Here is a 20876-nt window from a genome sequence, read left to right on the forward strand (position 1 = left end):
CCTATGCCAGGAGTTAATCAAAGCCAGCTCAGGGGATGTTCCCTTGGCCTTCATCCAGCAGATGTCCACCGAGGACCTTTCCGGTGTGCGTGGGAGCCGCCGGGGCAGAGTGCTGTCACGTTTAAGAACGTGGATTCCAGCGGCAGATGTCCGTCTTCGAAGCAGCTCTGTGGGACTGGCGGTGCCACCTCGGACAAGCCACTTCTCACTGAGCGTCGTTTTCCTCATCCGTGAGATGAGGGCAAAATGCACACCTCCCCCTCCCACACCCCCGTGGCGTTGTCGTGACGGTTAGATCGTTAATACCTGCGCCACGGTGTCTGGCTCAGTGCTAGTGTGTGCCAGGCGACATGCGAGGGACATGGCCCAGGCAGGACGGACACTGCCCCCGCCTCACGACGCTCACAGCCCAGTGGCGAAGACGGACGCGCACCAAAATTCGGCGCTGGACCGCAGCTGTGTCACAGCTGTGGGACGCTTTCAGAGTGTAGCAACCCGACCTCGTCTGAGAGGTCGTGGCGGGGTTCCTTGGGGAATGGCCCTTCCGCTGAGCTCCTAAGGACAAGGCAAGCTCGGCCCCGTGCGGGAGGGGCTCGGGAACGTTCCTGCAGGAGGAGCGGGGGTTACGGGAGGTCCGCGGCAGGACAGGCGTCTAGCAGAGCTGACGCTGGGGGAGAAGGGGAAGCGGGGGCGGAGGGGCCGGCTGGGGGGCTGGCCACTCAGGACCTCAGCTTCCATTTTAAAAGCGATGAGAAGCCGCTCACAGGTTTCCAACAAGGAGGATCATGCTCAGATTTGTGTTTTAAAGATACCTGCTCCTTTCGGAGAAGGACCCGGGTAGCTCCCAGACGTGGCCGTGTCTTTCAGAGTGAAACGCCAGGGATCCTCGTGGTGATGGAAACGTACCCTGCCTGTGTCAATCATCGACCACTGGGGAAAACTGGGTGAAAGGCACGGGGCACTTCTCTGCATCATTTCTTACAACAACGTGCGAATCTGCAATTTCCTCAAAACGAAAAGGTTAATTACATAGAAGTGTCGGACAAAGGTATGTGTTAGCTTCGTGGGAAGAACCAGCTTCCCAACGCCGGAGCTCCCAGTGCTCCTGGTGATGAACTTGGCTTCTGGCAGTGCCCTGGTGACAGGTGGCTCTTTCCCTCCAATATAAAGATAGAAGCTATTATTTTTTTCAAAGCATGTGGTTTCAATGGTGCATGCTTAATTTATGACTAAGAATTATTCTTCTCTATGTCATGTTGCGCCTTCATAAAGTTAAATAATCTCCCTCTCCCCAAATTTCAAAATAAATAAATAAATAAAGGGGCGGGGCTTGCTCCCAGGTGGAGAGGGGCCTAGAAGCCCCCCAGAAAGAGTGTGGGGATGGGTTGGATGGCAGCAGCGGGAGCCTCGAGCCGCGAGCCTTGGAGCGTGGTCTGCAGACCGGCAGGGCCGGCCTCGCCTGGGAGAGCCTGTTGGAAACGGGGGGTCCTGGGCCATCACGGGGTTGCAGAGTTGGAACCTGCCTCTTAGTGAGGTGTCCAGGAGGCGCCTGCGGTGAGCCCTCGGAGCACCGCACTGGAATCGTGGCAGCGTCACGAATCGGCAGAGCCAGGACGGCTTAGTGACAGACCTACGGAAGAGAGTGGTGTCGGGAGCCCTTGGCTCTGCAGGCGAAATCTGGAATGTCCCGGCTGGTCCTGGCCGTAGGGAACACCGAAGGCCCAGCTTGCAGGGGAAGCTTTGGGTTCAGTGTGGATGGGGCAGGAGGGGTCGCCAGCTTCGGGTGGCGCTTGGTCCCCTGGGGCTGTCAGTGAAAGCACGGGGGACAGCCAGGGGGTGACGGCTCCTGACCACTCTCCCCTAGGGCTCAAGTCAAGTGAGGGTGTGGCCCACCAGGGGGCCACCCTTTGAGTCAGTGCCCCCAGGTCCAAACCTATGAATAACGAATAACGACAACGCAGGTTTCAGACGTATTCCGAGACACGTGGCATTTACACAGCGTCCCCTACAGCTTCCCAACCACAGGCTGCAGCCAAAGAACAGCATAAACACCACCCTCACGGTGCAGCTTAACTTTGCAACGCAGCGTCCAGCCTCCCGTTTCAATGATTTAGTCAATTTTAAGCCGAACGGGCCTGTCCGAAAACCTGGTAGAGATTTGAAACATATCGCTATCAATAAAACATGCCGAAACAAAGCTTTTAGATTTGATTGAAGCCGTAAGGAATGTCACAGGGACCTTTCATGCCAGTAGCATGGGAGAAATAAAAATGAGTCTGGACATTGTAAAACCATGACTGATCCAGAAAAGCAATCTTTTCCTGCAACTTAAATTACAGCTTTCTCGTTCCTATCTCTATTTCTTTATGTATCCTCCCCGATTAGACTTTCGAACTACATCCGTGCACGCACACACACATACGAGCACACGTGCACACATGTGTGTGCACACACCCCCCGCTGTAATTCTGCGTTTGAGCTGGGAAGGTCGGCTGCTCATTTCCCAGCACGTGTCCCCCTCATCCTGAGCCCTCTCTGTGTCTCTTCCTTCTCAAAAGCCGCATCCTGGCTTTGAGCTGGCATGTCGGTGACGCTGCAGCCCTAGAGCTCTTACGAAGGCTCGGCGCACGGAGCTGGCGGTCCCCGCGGGACGAGGCTCCACGCCGGTGCTGGAGCTGCTCGTGAGTGCGAGCGGGGTCCGTGTCCCCTGTCCAAGAAGGGACCGCGAGAATCAAGAACCGCGTCTTCCCACTGAGAGAGCAAAGACCAAAAGGCTTGTAAGAAAAATACGTCCTTTCTGGGACAGACAATCTGGAGCAGAAGAATGCAGCGTTTTAAATTAAGTTTTCTTTATATTCGTTTTTAAAGGGGATGATTATGAACTTAAATTTTGAACTTAAATTCTGTAGTTCCTTGAACGGACATCCGCCTGCCAAGGAATGCCTCTCATACTGCTTAGCTTTCAGTACAATGTCACTGTCATTCCGCGAATTAACCTGAAACTTGGTAGGTCGCACCAGGAAGGACCAGTGGACACACATCACAATTCTTTCCAGACGAAAAATTAAAGACACAGTCTGGTAAATAAATGGAGGCGGCAGCTGAATCATTTTCGGAATCTTCTACAGCAAATCGGTAGCTTGAAAAGGAACTCGTGACCTAGCCTTGTGAAGTTTTTGCGCCTCGTAGACCAGCCTGGTCATCCTTCTAAAATAACCCCGCATGTGGATGATTTCAATGCAGTCTTTGCATCGAGGGCGTGCTACTGTAAATTATTAACTAACTGATCGATTCCTCCATTCATCATTCACTGAACGCTAGCCACCATGCCCCGAGGGGACTCAGTCAATGGCAGAGAGAGAGACCGACACGCTGTGAAAGAAGTTTAAGCAACCGCTCGAACCGCTCACTTTCAGCTAAGAGAGGATAGAGGGCACCTAAAAAAAAAAGCTTCCTAGCGGATCTGATGCTTGAACTGGTCTGTGAAGAATAAGCTGCAGCTGTGCAGGAGGAGAGACGGGTAGAAGGAGCAGAGACAGAACAGTGGCAGAGGCGGGAGGGGGCACGAGGACTTCTGCTGAGTGAGTGGGAACAGGGCCCCGAGAAGGGAGCCGGGCTCTGATGAGGGGGAGGGGGTCCCCCACGCGGGACGGGCGGCGGCCTCCAGCTAGCGCGGGGCGCTTTGCGGAGCTGCAGCCGCAGGAGGGGCGGGAGGCGCTGCAGATGAAGTGGAAGGCTAGTGTGTAGGCTGGGGAGACCGGACGGGAGACGCTGGGCGAAAAGTCACGTGATCACTGAGGTCGGCCGCTCCAGGGGAGGCTGACAGCCAGAGGACAGGAGCGGGAGAACCGTGGGTGACCGAGGTCGAGAGGCGGGGGCTTCTGGGAGGGGCGTTATGGGCAGGTCCCAGAGGAAGCCGCCTTTGGTGAGTTATATGCACGTTTTGCAAAGACTACCTAAGTTGTTAAGATTTCTTCCCGAGAAAGTGGGCTCAGACCCCCCCCCTGCATCTCCTTTGCATGGCAAAGAGCCCCTAACGTGGGTTCGAGAGACTCTAATGGTCCGAATTGGCAGCGTCTATTTAATTTTTAAAATCTTACTGTGGTAAGACACTTAACACGATCTACGCTCACAGCAAGTTTTAAGTGCACAATAGTGTTATTTAATGGCACCGGATAGCAAGGGACCACGTGCGCAGAACAGACCTTGACGGCAATCTCCTGTGCCCAGTGAAGGTCACCAGCCACACGAGGATGGCAGGCGAGCTTGCGAGATGTCTGAACGAATCATAGCAAACACTTGATTGCATCCCTTAAATGCCTTTGCAAGCTCCTAAGGGGAGGTTCTTCTAATGGGAAGCTCAGTTCATTGCAGTTTCCTAGGAAAGCTTGGTCATCTGATACAGAAGGCGAAACCAGCCATCGCCCTGCTGAGTGCTGTCCTTCTGGTCTGCTTTTAATGGTAATTCTTTGAACCAGAAAGAAATGAATGGTGCTAATGGTCGGCCCAGGGGGCAAAGAGGGAGACAGAGCCACAGAGAGCGTGGCTCCGGCCAGCTGGGTATGAGGACAAATGAAATCTCCAGACGGGCGAGAGGTCCCGCCCTTTGGTTCCTCCCATCAAGGAAAATGCAAAGATGCCTTCGACGTTTTTCTAACGGCCAAGCCGTCATTACCTGAGAGAAAGGGAAACAGTCTGCCATTGAGATGACGGCGTATCTGACATGTCTGTTTTGCACCCGCTCTGTTCAAATGGTTTCCGAAAGAGCAGAGCAGCTTTTCCTGCACATGCCTGAGGAAAAAAGTCCACTTTTTCTTTGGCATCAGACCTTTATCCCCCGATCTACTTAGGGCTGTAAACGTCTGAGCACTCAGAGAAAAGCAAGACGAATTTTTGTTTTAACGTTCGCTGGGGGCTTCGCCACCTTACAAAGTCTGAGACGTCCTGTGATACAACACCTGGAACTGGTTCACGGACTTCTCCCCACTTTCAAAACAGATGACCTCTCACTAGAAGACTCACTTATCTCTTTGCCCCTTGGCCCTGTAAACCGGTCCAGCAAAGTCCTAACTTGCAGCAAACAGGTAAGTCTCTCTATCATCATAAAACACAGTTATCTAACCTCCCAAAAATGACACCTGGCACGCTCTTCCCCATGATGCCACCAGACTCGTTCCCATCCGCCTTTCTTCTTGCAAGCAGTATAAACAACGCCTCGTGAGTCCGAAGGCACGGTAACCAGCGGATGATAAAATAATAAGAACACGCAGTCTGATGCGCGACCTCCTGTGCCAGGAAGTGTTTGAAGTGGGGCCCGCAGCGATCCCAGGGGAACGAACGATTTCCGGCACCATGCGCCAGACATTCCCTGGGCCTGGATGCGCTGTGGGCGGGACACACACACAGGCCTCTGCCCTCGTGAGGCTGCCGCTCTAGGAAGGCGGACAGACACCAAGCCTGCGGGCGAGCACCCCACGCCGCCGATAAGCTGACTCAAAGGGAAGCGAGTGGATGCCTTTCCAGATGGGTCATCTCCACAGAACTGTCCTCTTTGTTGTCATACATTCTTTCGTCTACAGAGCGAATAACTTTCAGATGAAAGACCGAGACTGACGATTTGTCAAACTAAGAAAGGGCTTTTAATAAAGCTGCTCAACGGCCCTGGAGTAACCGAGTGAAGTTATTCCAACAGAATACCAGGAAGCAGGCAAGTCACCAACGAGCCTCTTCGGCCATTGCGTGTGGACAGATACGCCACGCAGGAGGGTGGGGTCCCCCAGCCGTGGGGAGCGGGCTGCTGTCGTGTGCAGCCGGCGAGGGCTGGCGCTTGTCCTGTTCGTGGTCCCCCTGCCAGGGAGGACGGCACCAGGACGCACAGAGACAAAGCGACGTGGGACAGAAACCGAGAAAGAACAGCTCGCACGAGGCAAAAAGATAACCCACCTGCATCCAGCCGCCCAGTAAGAGCACTGACCCCAGCGATATTTGTATTTCAGGAGCTCAGACCGCTCCTGGTATCCTAATGGGCATGTGAATCACCAGGATTTTGTTAAAAGCCAGATTCTGAGATTCCCAGAGACCTGAGATTCTGCATTTCTAATCTCCAGGTGAAGGTGACACAGGAGGCACCAGGGAAGTCACACGGCCTCAGAGCGCCCGATTGCCACAGCACGACAGTGCCCCTCTCAACAGGAGAGGCCATCAAAGCCACCGCAAAGATCCAGGGGACAGGAGAACCAGGACAGGGCGGGGTCCCCGGGCCAGGTGACGAAAGCAGACACCATGTTGTCAGATGCTGCAAAAGGGTTGGGCTAGATTAGGCCACAGAGCGGTCATGGACGTAAGTTCTTTGAACCTTCCCCGGGCGAGTTTCAGCGGGGTGGTCGGAACGGAGATGTTCTGCTCCGAAGAAATCCAGACACCAGAGGGAAGGACAAAAGGCACAATGACGTTCTCTTCTCACGTTTGCTGGGCTGAGACCACCTCCGACCACACGCAAATTCCAGTGTCCAAGACGCAAACATCCGTCGGAGATGGCAGACTTCACAGCCCATGTCCTTTCCACATACTTCCTCCGGCTTTACCGAAGTTTGAGAAAAACTGTATACGTGTAGGGTACACGATGTGCTGATTTCGTACACGTACGCAATGTGAAATGATGACCACGATCAAGCTCATTAACACACCCAGCACCTGGCATAGCTACCATTTTTTCGTGCGTGGTAGGGACACTTAAGATCTACTCCCTCAGCACATTTCAAACATAGCTGTAGTCACCAAATATTCTGTGAACGCTCCGAAGGCTGTGTTGGTGCACACGCTTATGTCATGTCCTATTGTATCACGGTCAGAGAGAGTCTGACTCACTCCTGGGTCTGTCACGTCATGATGTTATGTCTCATGGGAAAAGGATCTGTAGAGCAGCACATATACTGTGCGTGGAGAACAAACACTCGACGCTCTATTAACGAACCCTTTCAAAAGGCCCGAATTTATGGCATTCGTATTCTTATCAGAATCGACGATATTATAAAATTAAGGCCTTCATCATGACACCTTTCTCTCTTCGGTGATAAACGCAGGAGTTTACTTGTAAGGTGAGCAGTGGAGAAGTGGTGGGGGGCGGTGGTTTCAGGCTGGATTTTCCACGGACCCCAATCCTTGTCTCCTTGACTTTAGCGGAAAGGTAGGATTTGCTCAAAATAAAAACGTTTTTGAAAGGTATTTGTAAACTCCAACTTTCCAGTTTGAGGTTTTTTTTTTTTTAAGTGAACCAACTCAACCGATGTTTCTGCCAGTTTGGTGTGGGGAGAACGTGGGCCTTTCAACACATCTCATCAACACACAGCGCCCGGGGGACCTTCCCGAGGCCCCCAGATTACGGTCCTCCTCGGATTCCCTGTGTCACTTATCCCAAGGCCGTGAATGGCCAACCGACCCGCCCGTGAGCCTGGTAGAGGTGAGATTTCTGGAGGGCGGGCAGGTGTCTGCTGGACTAGCTCATGAGTGTTGGTCACATGGTCCAGGCTGCACTTTCGTGATGACCAATCCAAAGGCGACAGCCTTTCGGGCAGCAGGAGGGGGCACGCTGTGGGGTGACCTGCTCTTTCCATGGGCTTTGGGATGGCACCGTCGGTGACCCGCTGGGCCGAGTGAAGGTGGCCCCAGCAATTCCCCTTAAAACCTGAAGGGGTAACTTCTTTCTAGGCGTTTTATGAAGACAAAGGATTCGTTAACCAAAATTTAACTCGTGCCAGAGCTTTTTAAAGCTCCCACTAACGTAGGAGTGTAACTGCCGTGCATTTCTGACGGGGCGACAGCCGCCGTGACGGGACCCCCACAGTCCTCGCCCGCCGTGTCCCCAGCATCCACGCCGAGGTCCTAATGGCAATCCTTTCTCGGTGCTTCGGTCTGCAAAATCCAGTCTTTTGACATTTCCGAGACCTCAGATACACTCTCCTGAGAGTCGGGGTTTCCTGCTCTGCTGAGGGCTTTCTGCAGAAGGCCTGGGGAGGGATCTGAGGGACAGGTCCGCGGCTCGCTCTCAGCGGGCTGCCTGCTGCGGGGCCTTCATCACTTCACAGAGTTCAGGGGGGGCAGGCCGGGAGCCTCCCAGCCCGCACTCCCAGCCCCTGCTCCAGGGCTGCTGTCGCTTCCCGAGGATCACGTGTCCCCCCGCGGCAGCAGTGAGGCCAAGAGGCCTCCTGTTTTAACAGGACGCCTTGTTTGGTTTCTGCAGCTTAACTGTAACATGCTTCCTAAACGTGGGAGTGAGAAGGTACGGGTTTTCCCAGGGGACATGCTCCCCACCCTCTTCTAGCGTTGGGCACTATGATCTCGCATCCTTCACGGTTCATTCGATAAACATTTACTGATCTGAAACGGTGAAGAAAACCTTTAACCACATCCCTACCGCACTTGGTAAACCATTGAACCAAAAGAACGCGTGAGCGTCCGTCTGACTTTGCTGAGTAACAGCTTGCCGGTGCGGTCGGTGTGGGCGACTGACTGTCTTTTGGGGTTTATTGTGAACAGTTTGGAAATTGTAGTAACTGCACACATCGGGAGTGATTTTCGTTTCCATTATTGCTTAAAAAACAGCCTCATGTCATAATCGTTAGAGGCGCCAAGGACTAGAACCTGAGGGTCTGCGCTTCGTCGCAGAGGCCACGGCCGCCTGTGAGGTCTCGGAAACGCCACCCAACTTCTCTGAGGCTCAGTGACGGATTGAGTGAGCCGCTGGGCTGCGTGACTTCCAAATTCTCTTCTAAGTGTCGTCCTTTGTGATTTTAGGAACGGCCGTGGGAAAACTATGAAAATTCATATTATCTAAGAAGAGAACAAAGTGGAAGAGACCACATCAGTTCCTCGTCCTTGGTCACGGTTGACTGTGGCCCACGGCCAAACGCAACCCTCGTGTTTTGCTCCAGGAAGCAAGCTTTTCTGCAGCAAATATAAATTTGCGATTAAAATAAATAAGCAAACAACAAACTATTATTGAATCTAGTACGACTCAGGGCTTTGTCGTTTTTCAGACATTATGTCACTTAATCGTCACTCGGTCCTGTCTTTTATTCCAATTTTACAAAAAGGTTTGTAGATAAGTTACTCAGGTGACAAGGGGCAGAAGCAACATTCAAGCCCATCTCTACCTGACTTGGCTTATGTGCTGTCCAAGGTCCCGTGTTGCATCCTCGGCATAAAAGGCTATCTTTACAAATTTAAGGAAGCTAAATTTTAAGAAGGTTAATTAATATTAATTTTCATCGCCAGATTTCCAGGCAGCACACTCATCCGAGGAGCTAACGTGAAGCGGTCAGACGGCACGTGTGTTGGGGAAGGTCCAGAGCCACTGGGACACTTAAATGCTTCAGGTGCAGCGCAGCTGCTCACACTGCGTTTTGGAAGGTCCACCGAAGCTGAGCACACCCATCCCCACGACCCAGCACGCCCGGTCCCAGGGACCCAACAGAAGTGACACAAAAGTGTACCAAGAGATGGGCGTGACAGTCCTCACAGCCCAGGCACTGCAAAACAAAAGAGAATCGACCCAAACGTCGCTCGACGGTCGAATGGACAGCACGGTGTGGTGCTCTCCCAGTGAGCCATGCCGAGGACGAAGCGAGCACAGCGCATACGACACGCGGACAAATTCTGAACCCGAGATGGTGAGCGGAAGAAACTAGACACACGAGGCTCCAAAACGAACGATTCCATGTATACGAAATTCGGAAACAGCCGAAGCTCACCCATGCGGCCGGGGGCAGGGTGGTGGCTCCCGTGTCACCAGGGCTCGTGATTCCACTGGGTGCTGGTTACCAGGGGGGTTTGCTCTGCGAAATTCACCGACCTGCACACCTGGGATCTGTGTACACTCTATACCAAAACTAAATTTTACTTGAAAAAATTCTAGAGAAGCCGCTGGCTACGGGAGAAGATGCATGGGCAGAACAAAAGCCCCTTGGGGACCTCGGGTCCTTGGAAGGGAGCATGTGTGGGGCTGGCAGGGTGCGGGAATGGGAGGGCAGCAAGGCCCAGATGACGGATCCGGCTTCCGGCCCTCCCGGCCTCTCATTACATTATCTGCAGAGACGAAGTGCTTGGTGTAACCGGATTCCTGTGGAGAGCTGCCAGGGGCGGGGTTCTGAGCGCAGTGTGGGCACAGAAGTCTCAGTCACCTGTCCCAGAGCAGAGGCAGAGAGGGCGGGAGGCCCGGCTCTCCCAGAGTCTGCGATCGGGGATTTGCCCGTGTACGGCAATGAAGCACGTGCAGAACCTTCTCGAATCCACACCATCGCGTATCATCTCTCCTTTCTAGCACCACTGAGATACGTTTTCAGGTGCAAACAAGGGACGCTGTAACGACAAGCACGAATCGACCTGCTCTGCCCCCATTCCACACTGAGTGGCCTAATAAAACACGCCGAACCGCGCTCGGGGATGCTGTCGCTTCCAGCGGCAGATGCTTATCCACGTCACCTGGGAGCGCTGCACGTGTGTGTGTACACGTCTCTTCCCACACGCGGCCTGCTATCCTTTAAAACGTAAAATTATAAAGATACGCGATCGCCCCGAGGACGATAAAGTTTCCTGACGTCATTCCCCATTCCAGTTATGGGGACAACAGGTACAAGGACCCAGCAAGGACGCTGGCACGTTGTGATTACGTGGGGGAGGGCGGGGCGCACAGGAAGTCCTCCCTGCAATGGAGGGGCCTGCTGTGACTAAATCACCAGTCCTCACAGCAGCGGCCCGAGGGTCTGCGGCAGAGCCGTGGGTGGGAAGTGAAACCTGTGGCGAGCCTGTGTCCCAGCTGTCCCCAGGCCTTTGAGCTTTGACCTTGGAGAAAGGCTTCTAAGAGCCCCCTGAGATTTAGAGCTCTGTGAGTCACAATCCTATCCCACGATTGATTACAGGATCTATTTGTAAAAGACAGAATAGCTAACATCTTAGGTAATGGTACCTATAACTTCTTAAATGTGATACGGGGCAATGCACATTCGGTCAACAGAATTCATAAGGATAGCAACCGCTGACTGAATATTTACTTTGTGTGGGTAAGTGTGTAGTGCTTTTGTAGTTACCCTGGCAGGTCAGATCCTTATTCTCCAGACTAAGAGGGGTTAAAAGAGATCACACCTGTATAGTGCCCGACACACTCCTGATGAGGTTTTTTTTTGTTTTGTTTTGTTTTGTTTTTAGGCGCAGCAACCCTTGGAAGGGCCTTGTCACCTTACGATTCCTTATTTTTTTTATTTTTTATGCCTACAGCACCTGGTCTTCCTAGGTGGTCTCCCATCCAAGTACTAACCAGGCCCGACCCTGCTTAGCTTCCGAGGTCAGACGGGATCGGGCTTGTTCAGGGTGGCGTGGCCGTAGACTACGTTGTGCTTTTGTATAAGTAGAGTCTTGGTGATATTTTAACTTAGGGTAGTTTTTGAAATCATCTTAACTTTTCATGCAAACTTAAAGAATAATAAAAAAAAGGCTACAATGTCTCATTATTTCTATGCGACTTCCTTCTCTCCTTTAGAGCGGTTTAACGATATATTTCATTTTTTCTAGTAATGCCAGAAAAAAAAAAAAACACAAACACATATGCTAATACTTTAAGTCTATCGGACATGGACATTGTAGAAGAGAATGAGTTTGCTGATTACATCAAAGCCAACAGTTCTCATAAAAAAGTAGAAATGCAGATTTTTAAAAAGTAGTATTTTTTTTAAATCACTAAATGTCCAGTGTTAAGGAACTATTAAATTATTGCATATAGATATATAATTGAGTTCTCTAACAAGCTAATATTTAAAAACAATATTAAATGGCATGGAAAAATATCTCAGGATATGCTGTTAGTCAATACACACGAACATGTTAGTAATGTTTGCCTCTGGAGGACGAGATGATGTGAAGTTTTTATTTACTACATCATGCTTTCTTATATTTTTCTAATATTTCAGAATGGACATGTCTTACTTTTTAAATCAAAGAGAAGGGGTCAAGTATGAAGAAATAGGAAAGAAGCCATTAGCGGGGTCTTTTCAGAGACGTGTTTCTGCCCTGACTACGCATTAAGAGCCCGTAGGAGCTTTTAAACCCCTGCCACCAAGGCAGATCCCAGACCCAGGGAATCAGAAGGTCGGGCTGGGGGGTGTAGGGGTCAGTGCTTATTCCAAGCTGTTCAGGTGGCCCCAGGCTCATGGCAGGGAGGCCCGTGTCCTGCCTCCTGGAGCTTTGTGGGTGTTTAGATAGGACCTAAACTCATATAAAAAAGAATTCTAGAGCCCAAATACAGCCCCGTTTCTTATCAGATCATTTTGGAGTCTTGGTTACAGCCAAATATTCAGGGATGTTTGTGTCAGAACTGAAGTCCTGTGAAGTTACAGGGCAAGGATGTTGAACAGAAGCTGCATGTCTGAGCGATGTTTCTGGATCAATAGTGACCGCAACTGAAGCTCCAATGAATTTCCCCCTATCGATTGGTCATGGGAGAAGGCCCATCGCAAAGATACTGGGGGTGCGGAAGGAGAGGGGTTACCTGTCTACGGGATCAAAAACATCAAGTTCATACACATCAAAGACTTTTCACACTTTTGGAGGAGAAATCGAAAGCACCCTCCTGCAAATACATGGGGTAAGGCAGAGCTGCCAGGCGTTTTTAGCTGGAAGATAAGAAAAATAAGAAAAAATTGCATGGGTGCTCGGTGATTTGACTGGAAATCGTTTATGAGATCGCCGTGTCTGCTGAATGCTCACCACGCAGTGGGCACCGACATCGTCTCATTTAGCCACTACAGCACGAGACAGAGTCGGCAGCATCATCAGCCCTGAGCCATCGTCACTCAGAATGTTTAGGGGACCCGTTGTTCCATCCGCTGGACTTCCTACGTAACTGAAGGTCGAGGAACAGACCCTCTTCCCAGCCCGACTTTTGAAAAACTCTGTGCCTACCCAGGCAGTCCTCTTAACGCTGGCGGCTCCAGCGTCCGGTCCGGTTTGCCTCCCTTTGTGGTGGGAAGATGATGTGGACCCCATGAGTCCGCAGGGCAAAATCTTATTTTCCTTCGCCCACTGTCTCAGGATCATCTCAGGATGAACCGGATGCCTGTCGCAGAGGGCTGAGCCTGGAATCCAGGGACTCGGGTGGCAGTTCCGGTGTGGCTGCGTGGCACGGGCTGAAGGGAGGAGACGGTGCTAGGACAGCGAGTGCCGCTGAGTGCCGCCGAGGGCCGCCGAGGGCCCGTGCGACCCTGGCCAGTTCAAAAGGCCTTACGAATGGTGATTTCATAGCCTATATGAGGGTTGTCCAGACACCACATTTCAAATGGTATTCCCGGCCTTTGTTCCCTGCGAGAAGCGCGGAGGAACCCCCACACCCCACTTCCACCGTGAGGACACTGACGCGCAGACGCAGTGGCCCAGCTCCCTGGGAGTCTGCATTCCGACCTGGGCCTCCCTCCAGGGAGCCCCGTCTGGCCCGCTCTGAGGCCACGTCTAGACGAAGCTAAAGCCTTGGACTGAAAGTGACCGCCTCCAGCTAATCATTGGTTTGTTCTGACCCAAAACCACAGGTTCGAGCAACGGACCCCTGTCACTAGCTGCCTCTGTCGCCTGGTTATTGTGCCCTCACGGCCGGCCTGGATCCTGTCACCTGCCATGCAGGGCTCTGTGATGGCTGCACTCGGACCATCAGAATGTCAGGATGACGGCAGAACATCAACACATCACGACTAAACCGTCCGTCGGACGGTGTTGACACCAGCATGAATACCCAGGAGACCAGAAGGACTGAAAACTGCCACTTGGTGCAGAATTTTCTTACGGTAGTGGGAGCAGCTGTAGAGCACAGGGTGAATTCGCACGTTACCGCGTTGCCTTATTCCCACCCCGAGGAGCGTGGGAAAGGCAGCTCCTACGGCTCAGACCTCCGGCGTGGCCCCTGCTGCTGCTGCCTGCGAAGCTCACGTGCTGATCAGGGAGGGTGTTTCTGGGGAGGCTGGAGGGCCCAGGGGCTGGCGTCAGTTGCCCCTCGAGTTGCGGTCCTAGCTCCGTCATGTGTGAACGTGAGACCTGCAGCCCACCCCTCAGTCTCTCCCACCTGGCACCCCCACCTGGGCCATCGGTTCTGGGGTGACTCGGGTTGGATGAGATATCGCGGACAAAGGCATTGAGCATAGTGCCTGGCACAGAGATGGGCGGTTCAGCTCCTTCCTGTTTTAAAAATGTTCCCTTTCATGGGCTCCCTCCCAAGCCCTCCTAATGGGGTGTTTATGTGGGACTCGCCTGGTGGGCTGTTACCCCAGAAGTCCAGGCTATTATAGAACAGCTGTCACAACAGAAAGACCTCGGAAATGCTTCTCGGGTTAACACTGTCTACTTGGTTCCCATCTTAGTGTGGCTTATTTAACCGAGCTCATTCGCTCTCGAGGCAAAGCCGGCTCACTTACACGTCAGGTCAAGGAATTCCTTCCCATAGGATTTTATTTCACCTGGAGAGCAACATTTTTTTCAGTGTTGTTTTGACCACATTTGGGGCGATTTAAAACCCACTTAATATGCTCATGGCTTCGTTTTATTCGAGACGGCTGGTAGGTCCTGCCGGGAGCCTGTCTGAATCGGTGGTAACAACAGGCTCAGGAAACTGAACTTCAAGGCTACTAATAAAAAATAAAAAAAATGGTGCGAGGGTTAAAAAAAAAAACAAAAAAAACAAAACAACCCCAGCGAGTAAGCAAGACGAAACCTGCCTGGCTGGGCAGCGGCTTCCAAACCGGTTATTGTGGATTGTAAACCGTCCTCTGGATGACTGAGCCCCAAACCACAAAAACGTCTAAAGAATGGAGCAAAACATTTTAGTTCTAGTGCGCTTTGCTGTGAGACGTGTGTGTGTGAGGACTCGGCCGGACCCGCCCGACAGCGCAGGCACACGGTGCCCTCGCCCAGCTGGCGAGATTTCTCGGGAAGAGTGCAGTCAGCTGTCTGTTCGCATTCAGCAATTCCAAATCCGATTTCTATGGCTTCTGAATCAGTTCCTGGGATATAAATGGAAGGGGGAGGGGGGCAGAGCAACAATGACGCTTCCAAGAATAAAAGCGGTGGGAGTCTGGAAACACCCCAAAACCCCACTCGCTTTTCTGAAGGCACTTGAATCCCCTTCATCTCTGCAGAGCGTCAGTGGAAAATGAAATAAATCACTGCCTCCCTGGCGTGGAAAAGCTTCTCCAGCTACTTCACACCTGGGCCCAAATCTGCCCGAGGCCAGCTGGTCATTGTGCAGAGTCTGGTGGCTGGTGGCCAGCGAGAGGCAGGAGAAAGGAAAGCGGGGCTCACATGGGTCCCAAATAAAGTGTGAAAAGCAGGGTTTGAAATTCGACTTCCGGCTGCGAACAAGCAGCAGCATGGAAACCCATTAATCACGAGACAGAGCTGCCTGCCTGGGCCCTTGATTCTGTTCATGGAGAAATCGTCTCTTATGAATGTCTTGGTTAATGGATACGTGCTAATCGAGCTATAAATAATTTAATGGCCTTAAAACATGTAAGGCGTAAAACAAAGGCCTGTAAATCATCGAGGTTGGTGCCGGCGAAAACCCTGGGCTGCGCCCCGCCTCCGCCTGCCTTTCCTGGTGGCGGAGGGCCGGGGAGGCTGTGCCACCTGGGAGCCCGTGCCAGGAAGTCCGGGCAGGCTGGGCTGCTGTGACTCAGAGGGACACTTCTGATTATCGCCTGGGATCAGCCGTGAACAGTTCACAGAGACAGCTATCTCTAGAGAGACCCCCTTTTCTCTGGCTTTGGCTCCATGCCCACGACAGTTTAAAACGTCTCTCTCTTTGGGAATTCTCACGAGATTCAGATGAGTCCTCTGCCCCGACCTCTTTCTCCAGCACGACCCTATCCCGATCATCTCACGCCGCTTCACGATACGCCTGTGTTACTGCATCTCAAAGTTTTCTCTCTTCTCCATGCGCCCGGACACGCTTTCGCGTTTGGTGATCTCGTAACCTCGTTAGATGTCGTGTTTGGCAAAAGCACGACCAAACCCGGACTGGACCTGGCTTCCTCTCCCTTCCGATCTTCACAGAAGAACCTTGTTGGCGCTCGCTCAGAAACAGAGTGGATCCTGCGTCTGCGTTTGGGTCTTGAAACACCAAACTGGCCTCTCTGTCGGGCGAATGAACCCGAGCCCACAGCCTTCAGAGAGCACAGTTTGCACCTGAACGAGGAGAAAGTGTCACTTTAAGGTCTGGGGTGGAACTGGGCCTGTCTGCAAAGGTAATATTCTGACTAAGGGTGACTCATCTGGGAGAGAGGGCTTGGAGCTGCTGCCTGGGATCTGCCTCGTCTTGCTTTCTGCTTGGTGTCTGACAGTGGGATCTCTGGGAAGCAGCAGGCAGTGAGCATTATGCTTTGAGCCTGGGTTTTTTTTTTTTTGGGGAGGGACCATGTGGCTACACCTGAGGGGCAGAATCATCCTGACGACGCTGTCACCTGGGAACACATCCTGATGCCCTGTCTTTCACAATTTTTCTAACGGTAATAGCATCCCAGGTTAACTGCAGTAAAATCTAATACTGGGGAAGAATATGAGCCCTTGTCGACGCCTTTCTTTGGATGACATCGAGACTGTGTGAGGACAGACTCTGAGCGACCCTGCAGGTGGCATAACGTAAGCCTCCGTGTGCACGTCTGCTCCCAAGGCTGCGAAACACGGCGGCCCGTCCGCCATCCGTGCCTCTGCCGTCTGCCCCGTGAAACGCTGCCTTCCTCGCTCCCTCCATCACACGGCCCCGTGTTCTGTTTTCAATGAGCGCTGACCATCGTTGGATATCTCCTTGTTTCTTCATAAGTTTACTTGCCACCTTCTGTTACCTGTCCACTAGGATGTGAGCGAGCATCGCGAGAGCAGGCGGCTCATCCAGCCCGTGTTTCCGCTGCCAAGGCCGTGGCCTAGTACCCGCCAGGCGCTGAGTCCAGCGGTTTGCTGAATTCAAATCATTCTCAGGCTAAGGAAGTGGTGCTGGAAGTCACCTGTCCCCACTCCCTGTCTCATGTTCTGCCACCCGAACAGGTTAGATCTCCTTCTGCTTTTGAATGACAGACAGCCTTTGAAAATTTGAGGATGGCTGCGTATCTGCCAGTCGGTCCCCATCTCTGCTGTCATGACTCAGTGGCCTCAGCCCTTACGACTACAATTCCTGAGCCCAGGGCTTCCCTTCAGCCTCCCTGAAGTCTCCCATCGCCTCACGGCACGGGAAACCCTCACAGGTCTCCACCAGAGACTTCGCATCCACGAACCGTTCAGCCGAGACTCGCCCACGGGCATCAACGTGTGGGAACACGGATGCTGTGCCTGTTACAACCTCGTGTAGAAACAAACAAACAGCCAACACCAGGGGCCCCGACCGACAGACTAGGGCTCCGCCACCCACTGAAACAGAGGGCAGCCATTACCGGTGGGAGGTGGGCCTCAGCGTATCAATGCGGGGCCCGCTCAAGGGTAGAGTGGAAAAGAAAAAGGAACTTCTAGAATGCAATTATGACGTCGAGTTATGAGCTCTAATTATGACTTAGAACATGAGTATGATCGTTTCTATTGATATTCATTATATATATCCATCCATCCACCCTTTACTTATTACCTATCTCTGTCTGTCTGTCTGTCTGTCTATCTATCTATCTATCTATCTATCTATCTATCTATCTATCTATCATCTATCTTTCTATCTATCATCATCTGTCTACCTACCTACCTACCCACCTACCCATCCATCTATCTATCATCTGTGTATCTCCATACATATACATATATGCTGCATTACAGGCAAACACTTGGGAAAGCTATAAACTTGTTATCCTCAGTTGTGGGGGTGATAGATTTATAGAGATTTTTATTTTGTGTCATATTTCTGCAATTTTTGAAGTTTAAAAATACATCTCTATATATCATTTTGAGTATCAGAAAAGCACAGTGTTACTCCAGAAGTGGTCTGGCCTCAGAAAAGCCCTGGATCCCTGAGGGGGGCCCGCGGGGGGTCCTGGGGTGCCAGTGTGTGTCAGTATTCGGGGTGGGGACGGGAGCAGCCCCGGAGGGCCGCCCGTGAAGCTCGTAGTCGAGCACGGTGGCTGGCCTGTCGCCTGGGCCTCAGACCTGCACTTCACGGGAGAGTCCGCCCGTGACCGATTCCTCTCGCTCCTGGCTTTTCTAGGCTCCTGCAGGAGAACTTTGCATATGGAATGAGTCACAGAGCAGCTAAGACTCACCATTCTGAAGTTCTGCCAACTTAAAAAGAATAGAGCTTTTGTCTCAACCTCTTCTTTCAAGGATGATAACGGAAGAGGAAATGCAGATCGTTCTATGAGATCCAGTGGGATCCAGTAAAAGATGTTACATTTGCACGGCATCGGAGTTTACGAGGCGTTCCTTGCTGACTGACATTTTGATGCACACTATAACACAGTATAATGATTTACGTGGATCTTAAATATTTTTCTTAGTTTGCAAACCATTTACTTTACAAGTAGGCCTGTCTTTTCAATAGTTTGCTTCAGATAATGGGGAAAAAAAATGTGGAGTGAGTGGGCAGACTCTCTCGAGATAACGTTTAGGTACTTGTGCAAAAACCGGCTTCTGATTTTCTGTGTAGACATTGTTCTGTCCCCAAATCTCCGGCCTCGGGAATTTGGAACTCGAACGTCCTCTGGACAAGCGGGCTTCACCCCTGTGCTTTGTAACACGCTCTGTCCGGCAGGGTACTGCTGGGCCTGGACAAGAAACGAAAACACAGACACCCCGCGCCCATTTCCCACTCCCTGGGCGGCCCCTCCTCACGTTTCCTTTCTTTTGGGTTGTGCTGTCGGTATCGCACCTGAAATCTATTACATAGGGACGCCTAAAGCCATAGATTGTTTATCTCGCTTAACTCCCGAGACACTATAGACAACAGAACAAAACAACGGAGGCCAAAAATGTCTCTATCACCAAATGAACAACGCCCAGTGGGCACTTCTCTTCATCGAGGGAATTAATATTCTTCTAGTGATCTTTCGCTTGTCCTGTGGCTTCCCAACGAAGATGGGAAAATATATACAGCTAGTATCAGACAGAGAAAAGATGGAGCCCAAGAGGAGGTAATGGACAGGAAAGAAAACCATTTGTCGTTACATGAACCGCTTTTGTGTAAACAGTGAGAATGTTTGCATTTCAATAAACCAGATGCTGCCAAATTATGCTTACTGTGTTTTTTTTTTTTTTTTGCCTGAAGAAAACAGACTAGCTTTTCTTGTATTATAATTTTGCTTGGCAAAGGCAGTAGGAAATACATATTACATATATTGCATCTACTTTTAGTTATATATCCCATATTGCGTCCTTGAAAGAGGAAATGTAAAGACCAGTTGGGTGTGAGGTCTGACGACACCTCCGTGGCTAACAGCGTCACGTCTTGACTGCCAGAGTTTTAACAAGCTCTCTCAATACTGCATTTTAAAAAATGATTTTAAAACACACATTTTACAATACAGGTTTGGGGAATAAATGATAAACTCCTGTATTAAGGATACATGTTGATAGGAAGCAACAAAATTCTGGAGCTTTGCGGGGAAAAGTTCTTAGAACTAAAAAGTCTGGAAAGTTACTTCTCATTAATCCGGTCTAGACTTTGGCGTGACAAAGTCTCACTCGAACGGTTTGACTTAAGTCTCCACATCAAAGGTAAATGTTCCTTTTGGCCTGTGCACTGTGGAGCACGTGACACATTCCTCTGTGACGGGCGAAGGGCATGGGACCGAGGAACGATGCTCCACACCTGGGCACGATGGTGCCCAAGGAAACTAGAGCCGTCTCAAGTTAAAAGGTCAGGGGAAACGCGTCATGAAACACAGAGATGCCGCTTCAGACATGAAGGGAACGGGTGGGCGTGGCCCCGGAGGGACTTACAGGGTAGGGCTGTGACATCAGAGGCCTGTGACGCTGAGCTGAAGTCGTGACCTGGGGCGAGGAGTGTGCAGTTCTCACCCCCGAACTACGAGTGGGCATGGGGGGGAGCGAGACACTTGGGCTCGCCAGTGCCGGACGGTGCTGGGGACGGATGATGACGTGTTCGCTCTAACCTCTGACGCCCAGCTACGTGCTCTCAGAATCACCTGATCTTGGGGCTCCGTGTCCTGTCACTGCGTTTCTACTAGCCGTGGCCATGAGGTGTCTACCCAAGGGGTCTGCGTGCAGCCCTTGTAGCTCGGGCCCCAGACCCGGCGTCTCCTAGGATCCACGTACCACCTGGATTCCTCCTTTACTCAGTTCCTTCTGAATCTGGCTGTTTTCTAGGAAGAACTGAGAAGTCCATGTGTCAGCTCTTCTTATTTCATGCTTAAAACTTGTATTATTCCCATCATTCTACTTCAGCGGAGGAAAGAATAAACATAACTAGGCTTTCGAAGTCTATGCATCAAATAGAACAGTTATTTTAAATTATGTCTCCTTTACCAAATGATCTTTTTCTTCTTTTAAACCAAAACAGCTAAATACAATAGCTTCTACATTTGGAATAACGCTTAATTTAAATGAAGTCGGATTCTTTTTCTATACACAGGCTCTAGTTAGAATGAGTTCTATGATGAACCCTGGACACTGTGTCAGGTCTGGGTGGGCCAGGCCGGCCCCAGGCACCCCCCGTGCTCCCCGAGCTGTGCTCGTGGCTCCTTCACCACGAGCATCATTTATGCAGGAGCTGCCTCTGTGACGGGACAGAGAAACAATTCATGTCCACGTGCAGGGCGGTGAGACGACTGGACGCACGTTCTCCGCGCTTTACTGGGGAATCGCTGACAGATCTAACTGTGTGTACAATGTGACGATTCTACACACATTTACGCCGTGAA

The 20876-nt window shown here is 51.5% G+C and overlaps 1 protein-coding gene and 1 non-coding gene across 2 annotated transcripts in view; both read right to left on the minus strand.

Moving 5' to 3' along the window:
- Positions 1–20876, minus strand: part of EGFR (epidermal growth factor receptor) — a 168861-nt gene that overhangs the window by 72074 nt on the left and 75911 nt on the right. The gene's annotated exons all lie outside the window — the stretch shown is intronic.
- Positions 11263–11381, minus strand: LOC120602660 (5S ribosomal RNA). The gene has a single exon (XR_005652805.1). It is a non-coding gene; the product is annotated as a 5S ribosomal RNA (ribosomal RNA).

Source organism: Pteropus medius, unplaced genomic scaffold, assembly GCF_902729225.1.
Source record: "Pteropus medius unplaced genomic scaffold, Ma_sr-lr_union100, whole genome shotgun sequence".
Classification (NCBI taxonomy): Eukaryota; Metazoa; Chordata; class Mammalia; order Chiroptera; family Pteropodidae; genus Pteropus; species Pteropus medius.